We start from the raw sequence: 7,176 nt of genomic DNA, 5'->3' as shown, positions 1-7,176 counted from the left end.
TTGAATTGTTATAATTGTTGAATTGCAAATTAGGGTTTATAGCTATTAAACCCTAAAGGCCATTTTTTCGATTTTTAGGGTTGTGGATCAAAGGGTTTTTGAAAACCCTAGCCTCCAAAGAACCCTAATCGAAATTAGGGTTAGGGTTTTGAAAACCCTAGCCTCCTCCCTTGAAAATTTCGAAATATGCTATAACTCTAGGGTTCTTGTTTTGCAATTCAAAGTTGTATGTTCAATAGTTAAAACATAGATCCAAAGTAGGTTGCATGTGAACTTAGGAATTGTTTTCTAGTTTATTTGTTTTACCTAAAACCCATCAGTGGTATCAGAGCCATTGTTTGTTTTAAATTGAATTGTTATAATTGTTGAATTGCAAATTAGGGTTTATAGCTATTAAACCCTAAAGGCCATTTTTTCGATTTTTAGGGTTGTGGATCAAAGGGTTTTTGAAAACCCTAGCCTCCAAAGAACCCTAATCGAAATTAGGGTTAGGGTTTTGAAAACCCTAGCCTCCTCCCTTGAAAATTTCGAAATATGCTATAAAGATTAGGGTTTCTTTGTTTTGGATAATAGTTGCCTTATTGGATAATTGAGAAAAATAAGGAAATTATCCTATCCCCATATTTTCGAAATCTAGAAGGGATATGGATTAGCATTAAATTAATTGTTTAATTTAATTAGATAATCCTTACAAGATTTAATAAATTAATTAAAAGTTAATTAATAGATAAATATTAAATCTAATTAATTGGTTTATTTAAATTTAAAATTTAATAGTTTAAATTTCGAAAAAAAATTATATAAACCCTTGGAGTTTTAAAATGTTTTTAAAACACACCTTATATATATTATAATTAAAAGTTAAATATTATATATGTATAAGAATATGGTCAGTCAAATCGCTAGTATGCCTCATTCACGAAGCTAGTCTATAAGGGGGTATAAGGAAACTGCCTATAAAATGGTAGTTGAATGGGTGTCCACTCTCACCCACCGCTTCCTTGATTAGTGGAGGATCATTAGCAGAACGGATTTGATAGGACAACTACTTCCCATTAAAAGTATAATGCTATTAAAGAAAGTACTAGAACACTATTTTTCAAAATCCCAACTCTAGTTACTTTAGGAAAAATGTGAAAAGTATGCTAATCCATGAAATTGCACATTATGCTTTAATGGTCGTTAGTGGAGCGTGTGTGGTTAACCGGCACACTAAAAGGCACTAATAAAGAGTAGTAATGGGTATCTTATAATTATCATTTTGATGGAGCGTATGTGGTTTACCGGCACATCAATAGTTAATGATAAAGACAATAAGGTTACCAAGCACATTTGCATGGTTATTCACATCTAGTTTGTGATCCTTGGTATCCCAGTCACAAATAGTAGAGCATAATCCGAGATTAAAACATGCCATTAAATAGTTTTAATGTATCTCAAAAGAATTAGGAATTTCACTTCGTTTATTTTGTCTAATGGTGGAATTGGTGAATCGTCATTCACTTACCTTTATGAGATTTGAACTTGGATCTCGGCATCCCATTTCTAAGTTGTAAATCGTCATAGTTGGGTCCTAACCTTGATATGATATCTTTGGGTTATTATATTGAGGTGTCTTGGAATCTAACTAAAACTATCTTTCTTTTCAGATGTCTACTCCTGGAAACACTTCTGCTTCATCATTCTCCAGCCACAACTTCTCTCTACTAAACATCTGCTCCAAAGTCGTTATGGATGGCTCCAACTATAACAATTGGATGTGTAACATCAAGATGGCGCTTAGATTCGAGGACAAAGAGTATGTCCTTGAAAAGGAGCTCAAAGAACTTGATGAGTCAAAAGCCACTCCCGAAGAGTATGCTGCCTACAAGAAACACTATGATGATGCTACCAAAGTGGCATGCATCATGGTTGCAACCATGTCCCCAGAATTGCAGAGGTACTATGAGGACTACTGGCCTTTTGAGATGAACAAGGACCTTATGGAAAAGTACCATAAGCGAGCTCGTCAAGAAAAGTTTGAGGTAGTCAAGTCACTCATGGCTTGCAAGATGAAAGAGGGGTAATCGGTTGTATCTCATGTGCAAAGAATGCAACGCTACATAGAGCGTTTGATCAAGCTCAACATTCACTTCGATGAGGAATTGGCCATTGACATGGTCTTGAACTCGTTGCCTGATTGTTATGGTCAGTTTATCTTAACTTACCATTTGAACAACATTGAGAAGACTTTGGCCCAATTGCACAACTTGTTGCAGACAGCTGAGGCAGGGATGAAGGGTAAAAGTATACCCTCCACACCTGCAAGTGCCCCTGTCTTGGCCATTGGACAGGGAAAGGGGAAGAAGAGGAAAGGTCCTCCCAAGCAAAACTGGAAGAGCAAGGCTCAAGCTGTGTCATCTAGTAATGGCCCGAAGGCTAAGCCCAATGGTTCCACTCCCCATGTTTCTGATCCAAAAGAGGCCATTTGCTTTTACTGCAATCAAAAGGGGCATGGGAAGAGATCTTGCCCACAATATCTGCAAGATATCAAGGATGGCAAAGTGAAGCCATCCTCGGCAGGTATTTACACTATTTCTGCTAATAACTCATTATCTTCTCGTTCATGGGTCCTTGATACAGGATGTGGATTTCATATATGTTCTGATTTACAGGGGCTAAGGGAAAGTGAGGAGATAGAGCATGGGAGAATAAACTTGATCATGGGGAACAGAAAGTCTTCACCAGTTACCAAGATCGGAGTTTATCAACTTTTGCTCAGTAATGATGTTAGATTAGATTTAATAAATTGTTGCTATTCGTCTGAGATGACGAGAAACATTATTTCATTTCATGCATTGTTCAGACAAGGTTTTAAATATTCTTTTAATGATTTGAATGGTTCAATTTCTGTTTATAAGAATGGTGTTTTTGTGTTTGAAGCTTTACCTTGTGATGGTGTGTATGAAACAGTGACTTGTGTTGATAGCTTAGGAAATAGTGTACTTAATATTGACTTGTCTAATAGTGTAGACAAGGCATGCTTGTGGCATTGTCGTCTTGGACACATTAACAAGAAACGCATAGCCCAACTCCAAAAGGATGGAGTGTTGGAATCATATGACCTAAAATCAGATGATATGTGTGAATCTTGTATTTTGGGAAAGATGACAAAATCACCATTCACAGGGTCTTGTGAAAGAGGTGAAGGTCTGTTGGATCTCATACACACAGATGTGTGTGGGCCCTTCAGATCAACCACAAGGGATGCTAATCGATTCTATGTGACTTTCACTGACGATTATAGCAGATATGGTTACATCTACTTGATCAAACATAAGTCAGAAACCTTTGAAAAGTTCAAAGAGTTTAAGCATGAAGTCGAAAATCAATTGGGCAGAAAGATCAAGATACTTAGATCCGATAGAGGCGGGGAGTATCTTAGTACCGAGTTCAACGACTATCTGAAAGAATGTGGGATAGTCTCACAATTGACTCCTCCTAGGACACCACAGTTAAATGGTGTAGCTGAGAGGCGTAATCGAACCTTGTTAGACATGGTTCGTTCTATAATGAGTCGTGCCTCGCTTCCTATTCACTTCTGGGGGTATGCCTTAGAGACAGCCGCCCACATCCTCAATCTTGTCCCTACAAAGAAGGTTGCCAAAACACCTCACGAAATGTGGACAGGGAAAGTTCCCTCGTTAGCACATATTAAAGTCTGGGGTTGTGAAGCTTTCGTAAGACGAGAGACTCACGACAAGCTAGCAGCTAGAAGTGAGAAATGTGTTTTCATTGGTTACCCAAAGCAGTCTTTTGGATATTTGTTCTACAGACCTAGTGAAAACGTGGTGTTTGTAGCTCGAAGAGGAGTCTTTCTGGAAAGAGAGCTCATATTCAAAGAGGACAGTGGGAGTACCATTGACCTTGAAGAGATTAAAGAGTCAACCAATGAAGGAACCTTATATGACACTAGCACTCAACCAGAGGAAACAGTTCCTGTTGAACCGATTGATAAATCATTACCTCTTCGAAGATCCACTAGGGTGAGTATGCCACCTGAGTTGTATGGTTTTCATATTACTTCAGATGGTGACACATTCATAAGTGACAGAACACCGGTAAACTTAGATGAACCAGTTACTTATAAGGAAGCAATGGCAGGCCCAGAGGCTTCCAAGTGGAAAGAGGCAATGGACAGCGAGATTAAGTCCATGTATGACAACCAAGTTTGGAATTTGGTTGATAGTGCACCAGGTCGGAAGACAGTTGGGTGCAAATGGATCTTCAAGAAGAAGACAGACATGGATGGGAATGTGCATACGTTCAAGGCTCGACTGGTTGCAAAAGGTTTCACTCAAACCCCAGGGGATGACTATGATGAGACTTTTTCACCGGTGGCTAAGATTAAATCTATTAGGATATTGCTCGCCATAGCTGCCTTTCATGACTATGAAATCTGGCAGATGGATGTCAAGACTGTCTTCCTTAACGGGAAGTTGGCTGAGGATGTTTACATGAGTCATCCAGAGGGGTTTGTTGATGCAAAGTTTCTCAATAGAGTATGCAAGCTTGAGAAATCCATTTATGGATTGAAACAAGCATCTCGCAACTGGAATCTTTGCTTCCATGAGAAAGTCAAAGAGTTTGGTTTCTCTAGAAGTAAAGATAAGTTTTGTGTGTATATCAAGGCTAGTGGGAGTATAGTAACTTTTCTATTGTTATATGTCGATGACATATTACTCATTGGTAACGACGTTCCAACCTTGAATGAAGTTAAGTCTTGGCTTGGAAAGTGTTTTGCCATGAAAGACCTAGGAGAAGCCGCCTATATTCTTGGGATTAGAATATTGAGAGATAGAAAGAAGAGACTAATTGGACTTAGTCAGAGCACATACTTGGATAAGGTACTAAAGAGGTTTAGTATGGAAAATTCCAAGAAGGGAGAGCTACCTATCCAGAGCAATACCAAATTGAGTAAGACTCAATGCCCGAGTACAGATGAGGAAATAGATGACATGAGTCGTGTACCTTATGCTTCCGTTGTCGGATCGATCATGTACGCTATGACATGTACTCTCCCTGATGTGGCATTTGCTTTGAGCATGGTCAGTCGCTATCAGGGAAACCCAGGTAGAGCTCATTGGATAGCCGTGAAGAATATACTCAAGTATTTACGAAGAACAAAGGACTGGGTCCTTATACTTGATGGCAATGATACTTTGAGAGTAGATGGTTACAGTGATGCCAGCTTTCAGACGGATAGAGATAACTTCCGTTCTCAGTCAGGCTAGGTATTCTTATTAAATGGAGGAGCAGTTACTTGGAAGAGTTCCAAGCAAGATACGGTGGCTGATTCTACTTGTGAATCAGAGTACATAGCAGCAAGTGAAGCGTCGAAAGAAGCAGCTTGGTTGAGGAACTTCATCGGGGATCTCGGAGTTGTTCCAACCATCCAGGAGCCTATGGAACTGTTCTGTGATAATGAAGGAGTGGTTGCCTTGACAAAGGAACCGAGAGATCATGGTAAAACCAGACATATCGACAGAAAGTACCATTTCATCATACATAGAGTAGAAGAAGGTCATCTTATAGTGAAGAGGGTGTCATCTGAAGATAACCCAGCAGATCCCCTCACAAAGGGTTTGAGTAGGGCTAAGCATATTCAGCATGCTCGGAGCATAGGACTGAAAGATGATATTAGTTTTAGTAGTTAGATTAGTTTTCTGAAACTTGTAACAAAGTAAATGTAATTGACTTTGGGTGATTAAATAATAAAGTATTATTTATAAGTTTGGGTTCTACCTTTTGTCAATTGTTTATTATTGTGTTCCATTTTTGCATGTTTTACTTCCCGAATAATAAGATTATTCAAACTCCACAGTCGCTCGTACTTTTGGAAGTAAGTAGTGAATCAAGACTGTTATGAACTGGATTGTAGATTGTCTAAGGATAGACATGGCAATGTATTTGCTGCAACGTTCATGAGTACTCAGAAATTGAGATTTGAGTATTGGATAAACCCTCGCTCAGAGTATTACTTCATGGAATTCATCACGAGTAATACTGAGACGATAATATCTTATAATCTTGAAACAGAGATATATGAGTTGTGATTTGCAAGTCGGCTATGTATTGGTGATACGAAAACGCATCAGTAACTTGGTGTTATAAAACGTATTATCATGTATGGTTTGATGAGTAAAAGATACAAGCATATGAGTCAATGTTTATTCGTTCCTTTTGCCCTAACGGGAAAAGCGATATATGTGGGCCCCTCAATGATTTGGTGTTGACTTGTGTGCTGGGCCCAGCCAGGACTAAATTGATGTGTTCAATTAGAAGTCCTACATCATCACAAACCAGGAATCAGGAAACATAGATTCTGGACAAAGAGGTTGATTGCATTCCATGTCTTTTGTCTAGGGATATCTAGCAGAACGAAGGATTATATGATCACTTATCTTAGGACACGTAACTGACTGGGTCAGAGTTCGGTAGCAGTTTTTTTTGGAAGCTACAATTTGCTGGTCAAATTTAGAAGGCATACTAGCAATTATAGTTACAGACTTATCCAAGTGGGAGACTGTTGGATTAGGTGTCTAAGCTCATAACTATAATTGGTATGTACTTGAATTGATAGCAGCACAGTCCTTTTGGGTTGCCCTCAAACCTAGCAACCAGACAAGGAAATTATGAAAGGAGAGATATTAATTTATTATAAGATTAATAAATTAATATAAATGAATTTATTAATATGTTAAAAGATTAATATATTAATAAGAAATCATTTTGTTTAATTAATTGTTAGCCAGAAATTAATTAGAATTAATTTTGGGGTTAAAAGAATTGATTATAAGGTGCAGGGACTAGTTTGCAATTATCTAATAGTTGAGTGGAAGGCTCTAGAACCCCCTTGGATAACTAGGGTTTCCCCTAAACCCTAGATCCCTCAGCTATATAAGGAGCCTCTTGGTTCATGTTTTGGTCACTCTTTTCTTTTGAAGAAACCCTAAGGGCCGAAATTTTGCATACTCCCTCTCCTCTCTCTCCTCTACTTTCCTTCTTGCTAGTTTAGGTGTGATTCCATTAGAGGCATTACACTTGTGGTGCTAAGCTTCCAAGAAGATCAAGATCAAGATCAAGGGAATTATCAATTGTTTACTATAACAATTGAAAGGTATGTGATTACTAAAC

This window comes from Lactuca sativa, chromosome 4, assembly GCF_002870075.4.
Source record: "Lactuca sativa cultivar Salinas chromosome 4, Lsat_Salinas_v11, whole genome shotgun sequence".
Lineage (NCBI taxonomy): Eukaryota > Viridiplantae > Streptophyta > Magnoliopsida > Asterales > Asteraceae > Lactuca > Lactuca sativa.
This window is presented reverse-complemented; position numbering follows the sequence as displayed.